The following is a 7,814-nucleotide window of genomic DNA, read 5'->3' as shown; positions in this document are numbered from 1 at the left end:
AAAAATCAGAAACTTGTTATTTGTCCCCTCATTGGCCTCTATTTGAAATTACAAATTAAGCACATTATATATGCATCAAGCAAAAGTGCAAATGGTTCACTACATAGCGTTATTCCTTGATACAAACAAACTCTCTAGTTTCTTTAATAAAAATGCAGCTGGGGAAAAATATAGCATTTATTAAATAAGAAAGTGTAAGCATCATGTCTCATGATTTTTCTTTTTTTGGCTATAAATTTTTGTTAATGAAACAGGGTCGAAGTTGAAAACATGTGCAATAGCTTATGTGGAGAGACAAGAAAATTGTGTATAAAGATGAAAATATATCATTGTCCTCTTACTTGACAATTGTATCTAGGGTTTGGGTGGCAGCAGCAGGTCTATTTCAAAAAAAGCTTTAAGTTATTACATAAATAAGAAAATAATTTCAAAATGCAGATATGGCCAGGTTATCCTCAATCTGTTTTAGTAAAAAATAAGATAAAAACTTAGAAAAAACTTTCATTTGGTGAAAAAACAGCGGTAGTAGTGTTCAGAGAAGTCATAATTAGAATATTTTCCACAAAACATGTTATTGACCACTAAGTATTATTTTGTCCTCTGAGGATATCTGAAGATGGAAGTTGGGTTTTCTGGGATAAATAATATTTCATGTAATCACTCTTCAAGCAGCTAAATTCAGTCAGTTTCTCTAACCCTTTCCTCTATACAAGTATTTCCATTTTGGTCTGTCAAGTTCTTTTAAGATACTGCCATATTTTCACCTAAATTTTTCTGGTTCATTAATGATTTTACCATAATGAAGAAGTGACATTGCAAAATTTAATATGCTCCACTGATTTAGTTCTTAGATAGTCCAACAAAAATGAAGTCACCATACAATAAAAGTATTGAAAAAGGATCATTTTTCTCCATGTTTTGATTTTGTTATTTAAAAGGTCTTCATGTGGGATATTTATTTTTTATTTTTTATTTTTAAAGAGAGTACAAATTGTTATTATAACAGAAAAATTACAAATGATGCAGAATTTCACTAAATAAAATAATATGAATTTCACAGTATTTGTTGTGTTGTGTAGTCTTCCAGCTAGATGTTCATGTTGCCAGATATATGCATGCAAAATTGGAAGAAGAAAGAAATATATAAGAAATTTAGCAATATTAGTACAAACATTTTTTAACAAACTCTATGACAGGTGCTTAGCATCCTAAACGAGATCTCTATCTTTCATGGTTGCTAGATAGGAAATCACTGAGATAGCTGGCAAAGTCTCAGCTGAGACATTACTTTACATTTGAATCCACTGTTGTGTAAAATGTCCTACTAAAATGCAAAATATTTCCAGAAATAAGCTTCCAAAATGACACAGGAAAGCTGCAAAGTACATTAAAGGCACAAGGAAACAGGGTGTTCATTTACCAGCTGCACCCTCCAAGTTGTCTGATTAAAAAAAATTACAAACCTTCTCCATTTATGGGATCTTACCCAAAAAGCAATTTTTTCATGCCATTTCCAGGACCAAAAGCACTATAAATAGCTACATGTTTGAAATATTTTAGTTCAAATATTTTATTAATGACTTGTCATGAGTAAATTGAGCAAATGAAAAAGTAGAAATGATTTGGAAGGAAACATATTACTTTCATTTTCATTCTGTGACCATCACTGAGTAATGACATTTACATGCTTGAATGTGTTTTTTTTTTTTAATTTTGGAATCAGAGTGGTCACTGGTCCTCCCATTTGTCATTAAAGGTTAATGTCTGCAAAGTCCTTGCTTTTATTATAATAACCATATGAATCTCCATTTAATAAAAGTATGCCAGAAGGAATTTAGCCTAGTTAGCATCCAAACTGTGAATTAATTGCAAAGTACATTAACAGCACAGGTATTAATTGTTTATATCCTGGTCAACAAATGTTCAATATTTCTGTGCTTCCACTGAAATTTTAAAATATTTAGCACCATCCTTGTGAAATCTTCTGCATACCTAAAAACAAGTTTAGGCACTATATATGTACAATAATAATTAATAATTAATAAAGTATTTAAGCTTAGTATTTCCAGATCTCTCACAGGCAGGAGCTTTACTCATGGCTGTAGGTAGAGCAGTGCAAAACTGAGACACTCTAACAAACATGCACTGTCCCTTTATCACAAACCCCCTTGTAGTGTGGCAGTGTTAGAATGTTCATGATCGTTTTGGGAATGCCATTGTTCAGAACCTAGCTGATATGGTATGACACTCTAAATTTGAACTCAGTGGAACAAATTTTTCTGACTTGCTATCACTTTAGCTTACTCTAGTCCTCCACTATGTAAAGACTACCAGAAAAAATCAGGCTTCCCACTGTACTGATGCACTTGGCATCATGAAGACCAAAACTATCTGTAGTCAGTTCTTCAGAGATGCAAAAACTTAAAGCATAGGATCAGTTTTGTCCAGTGCTCATGCACAATGTGATTTCTCTCCTGTCAGTAATATACTTGATAGTAAAGTCTTTATAATGATGAATAGTGAATATATAATTATAAAATCTCCCTTTTGCCCATAGTTGTATCTGAATTTCAGAGAAAAAAATTCATCAGAATTCACTCATTTATAGAGCACATGCTTGAAGAAATTACACAGGTAGGAAATGCCTATGAATATGAAGTTGTACGTTTTATCAATCATAGCTACCAACTAGAAATATTAAAACTATTATAGTATCACTTTTCTATTCTCTCTTTAGAAAAATACAACATAGAACTTTTTCATTTAAAAATAGTTCCTAGGATTAAGCCAATTTTTTAAAATTTTATGTTCATTACAATATGTCTCATTTTTTAAAATGCCACTCTCTCTTTCCCCTTATCTCACCCACTGTCCTTCATAGCTGCTTGTGTTGAGAATCTCTGAAAACCTGCCTTGTTTTACAATCTCTGGCATCCTTCTGGCCACATTGTCTTCACAGTTTACTTCCTTCTTATTTCCCATGGTAAACAGCCATAAAGAAACAGAGCATATATGAGAGTGTGCTCAGAGTAAACATATAGTAGTAAATCTAATTTTTATTTCTTTTTCTTAAAGACAGCATCCTAAGTATTGTGTCTAGTAAAGCAGCTATTTATTCATACTCATTATTTAAGTGATGAATTTCTTCAAACCATTTTTTTTCACAATAGTTGCTTTAAATAACTTATTTAACTGAAATGGACTTACATCTGTTTCTGAAGTGACTTCTGTTTATTTTGATATACCTTTTCCCACATGATTACCTACAGTATCTTCAAGCCAATATAAATATTTTATAAATATTTGAATATTTTGGTATGCACCTGCACAATACCTCAGCAATATCTTTCAGCAAGAAAAACACTGAAGAGCACAAGGCCCTAAATTCAATCCCCAGTATCACGAGAAAAAGAAAAGAAATAAAAACACTGAAGAATAAAAGACTAGATACAATTACTAGGTAAAGAGAAAAACTGCTGCAAATATTTCTGAGGTAAGAAGCCACTACATATCTGCTCAACTAAGAAAACCTCCCTTACAACACAGGATTATTTTATTTTTATGTAGGACCCAAAACACTTAAGCTGCCAATTAGGTATTGAATGGCAGAGCAACATCTCCAGTGTATGCCATGAATTCACAGGAAATACGCTTCAACAACTCAGGTTCCTTCCCATTGGTCCTCACAAAGTGTACTTCTCTGGGAGGGACAGGCTGGCGCTTCAGTTGAACCCAGGTAACTTTCCTTTGACTTCCTTCTTTTTCTGATTATTTTCCTTGACACATTTCAGGAAGCTATCATGACTTTTTGAGTGTTTAATATGCTCAATATGCACATTAATCCTCTTGGCAAGTATCTTGCCCTCAACTTGCTTGTCAACAACAATGCCAACAGCATGCTGGGTAACGTTGTAGCCTCTTCCCGTTTTGCCATGGTAACACTTGTGAGGCATTCCTTTTTGCACAGTACCAATTCCCTTCACTTCTACAATATCACCCTTTTTGTAGATTTACCTGTATGTGGCCAAAGGAACAGCACCATGTTTTGTAAAAGGCCTGGAAAACATATACCAGTTTCCCCTCCTCTTGCCATTTGTGTTAGCCATTTTGGCAAATTACTGGAAGATGGCAGTTCTGGCTGAAAAGAAGCTTAACCATTTTAAATCATTTTTTTCTCTTTCTACATCCAGTATTACACCTATGTTTGCCTGTGAAACCTGTCCCAGAAACAAATTTGTTTTATATTTTACCCTTTTCAGAATGGACACATTTAATTTAGAAAGCTTTCTTATATCTTTGATTTTTTTTCTTAGTTTCATATTCTTGTTTTCTTAAAATATATAAGCTAAATTGTAATACTGATTTTTAAAAATACTGTCTCTTTATCTGCATGCCCATTTTCATTGCAGCCTTGTTCACAATAGTCAAACTAAGTATTTGCCAATAGGTTAATGGCTGGAGAAAAAAATATATTGTGGAAAAAAAGAAAGAATCTACCATCTGGACAACAGGGATGAACCTAGGGGACACTAGTCATATGTTCAATAAGCCAAGCACAGAAAGACAAGTATTGCATGATCCCCCACTTATGTAGAATCCAAAGAAGTTGAGCTGCTAGAACTAGAGTTGAGTGATAGTTGCAGGTGGCAGGCCTGGGAAGCAATGAAAGATAAATGTCAAAGGGAGGTCAAAATGATTGTATTTTAAATATTAATAAGCATCTCCTGAACTCCATAAAAATGCACCTGTCCCCGGGAATAGTGCCACTCTCTCTTCCCCCTTATTTTACCCACTGTCTTTCATAGCTGCTTTGCTGAGAATCTCTGAATTACCGCCTTGTCTTTGAGTCTCTGGAGCCCTTTTGATCGCATCTCCTTTACAGTTTACTTCCTTCTTATTTCCCATTGTGGCCAGTCATACAAAAACAGAGCACATCAACCTCAGTTACACTTTCTACAAGGTGTCTGACAAGGAGGACTTTCAGGCGATACCTGTGACAGGGTTTCCCAGCCATGAGAAAGCAGGGTCTGCAGCTTACTCAGGGCTTGCTGCTTCCCAAGTACAGAATGTTTTTACAGAGATGAGGCAGACTGAGTTTGATGGGGACTTTTTGACTTGAGTGTATCTCCATTGCTTAGGTGAAGAAACTGAGGTTCACAGAAGTCATAGACTTTTCTGAATAATGGATCTTGTCTGAAGCTCATCCCCTCAAATTGTTTGGCATCCTTCCTAGTTAAAAGCTGAAAAAGAATAAACCTTCACATTCTCAAAGTATTTTGCAACACATCATGAGTAACTTTAAGATAAGCAAGGTGTAAGAACTGAGGGTTTCTGACTTTTTTTCACAAAAATAAAGAAATATGAATTAACACCATGGGGTGAATAGGTAATCTCACTGGATGAGTAAAGGGTGAGATATGGATTCAAACAAAGATGACCAAATGTCTGTGTAATTTACAGTGTAAGTTTAGAGGCAAATCACAAATCAGCAGAAACTCACAGAAGTGGTGTAAGCAACACAGTATTTCTGGGAAAATGTGTATACCTTATCTGACCACTTAAAAATAATAAATCACAATATTCACTTGTTTTATGGAATCTGCACAGCAATACTGAGCTGGGTATCACACACACATAAGTTGCACACAGAGTCTGCCCTCTTTCCATTAGTAATATTATTTTAGAGTTAAGAAAATAAGCTCAAGGAGCTGGGGAGATGGCTCAGTGAAATAAGTGCTTCCCTGGCAAGTGGAAGGGCCTGAGTTCAATCCCCGGTTCCGTCTCCTCACCCAAAAAAAAAAGAAAAGAAAAGAAGCTCATGTATGATACATAAAAATAATTTTAGGGAGACTGAGGCAAGATGATTGTTGTGAGTTTGAGTCTAGCCTGGGTTATGAAGTGAGCTGAAGGCAGGTCAGAACTGCAGAGCAAGACCCTGCCTCAAAAAGACCAAAAAAAAAAAAGTATTACATTTGGCACCATACATTAAGTATCTATACATGCTAACTAATCATAATAATGAAAATAATTAATTTTAATTATATATTGCATATTTATGCCTTGCTGAAGATAAACTAGAGAGGAAAATAAATGACTTTAGCTTTAATCTTTGAAACAAAGTGAAATAAATTACTTAGCAATTTGCTAAAATAAACAGACTAATAAAATGTCAAGTGAATTTTTCAAAAAAGGTTATTGTTCCAACTTAAATATGGAAAGGAAAGTTTTGAATAATAACCAAATAAGCGATAAATGTAAGTTTAAAATAATAATTGTAGACAGCTTTCATAATATGTCTTAGTAATTAGCTAGAGAAAATTGTTTATCTTCCAGGTAGCAATTAAGTATTTGTGAGAAATACCAGTACCTAAATTGACAGGCAATTAAAGGATTTAAATTGACTAACAGAGCATAAAGTGTGTAGACAATGCATATTGTCATTTGGAAAAGTTGGTTGAATATGTTTGAAGTAATAAGTTCTTAGTAAATCTACATTTCAAAGATTTTCTACTAATTTAAAACTCAGCAAAATTAACTAAATAACATATTGTTATTTGACATTGCAAAATTGTATTTCCAAATTACTTTTGAAATGTCTAATTTCTAAAGGAAACTATTTGATATGTACCAAATGTGCTGTGAGAAAATCCAGAGCTCTAAATTCAAGTTTATAAAATCCTCTGTTGGCATTGAACCATCTAAACAACAGTAGAAATCTTAGAGTATGGCTCAAGAGATGACCATTTAGAGATAAACAGAGTATAAGATTATTTTTACCAGATCATTAAGCATAGCTGTACAAGAACATCACAAATTTCTGATTTCAAAGTTGCATTTTACATGAACCAATATTAAGAGATAAACTACTGAAACATTAAAAAGAAACATTAAAACCTTAAGAATGTTAAGAGCTTAAGAATAAACTCAAGAAAAATGAGCAAAATTATTAGATTATATTGGAAAATAAAAGGTAAACAAACTTGGAAAAATGTATGTTAATATAGTAAGTTTTTTTGTTCTACTTTGATATCAGATAAAATTTTCTAAAAGGCATAAGATATGTAGTTTAATTTGAGAAAGTTATATATAAACTCTTTGGAGAAAGACAACTTTTTTCAACTGTGCATCATAATATAAGCCTTAGATTTTTTTAATAGAAACAGTCTTATTAAATGTAAAAATATAGCCAAATATAACTTAATACAATGTAAAAATATAAATAAGACTTTGAGAAAACACAATTATTAAAGAAGATAAATTCAATGACCTTATTTTAAGAAGTAATTTCATTTTCAATCCAGTTGGCATTTAGCAGAAATTTATTATGTAAGACACTGACAAAAGGACAATCATATATGTCACAGATTCATTGAATTACCTGATATAAAACATTTCATCCTACATTTTATCTTAAATTGAGATCAAACAATCTTAAATTTCACAAACCTTTTATGACAAGATAAAATCAAACTATAAATGTCATCATAATAAGAAAGCTAAGGTTATCTCATTAGTTTTTGTGACATGATACTATCCTCATGCTATTTAAATTTAAGTGAGTTATTGATTAATTACATAAGCTTACATATCTGATTCTAAAAATAAATCCTCAATTATTTGTGCTTATGTTTTTTAATTAAAACTTTTTTCCTCATATACCATTTTCTACTACTTAGGCAAGCGCAGGGACCAGGATTCAATCCCTGACACCACATGCCACGCAGACCCCCACCCCTGGGTGCACTAAACCTGCCATGGAGTCCTGGCATAGTGGCACATAACCAACTCTGGGGAGGCTGAAAGCAGGAAGATCA

At 33.0% G+C, this 7,814-nt stretch overlaps 1 pseudogene; it reads right to left on the bottom strand.

Annotated features, from left to right (window-relative positions):
- LOC101580291 overlaps positions 1–2,982 on the bottom strand; it is a 93,913-nt pseudogene extending 90,931 nt beyond the window's left edge.
- Positions 2,983–7,814: the final 4,832 nt, after the last annotated feature.

The sequence above is a fragment of the Octodon degus genome, unplaced genomic scaffold, assembly GCF_000260255.1.
Source record: "Octodon degus isolate 3935 unplaced genomic scaffold, OctDeg1.0 scaffold00016, whole genome shotgun sequence".
In the NCBI taxonomy this organism is placed as follows: Eukaryota; Metazoa; Chordata; class Mammalia; order Rodentia; family Octodontidae; genus Octodon; species Octodon degus.
This window is presented reverse-complemented; position numbering and strand designations above follow the sequence as displayed.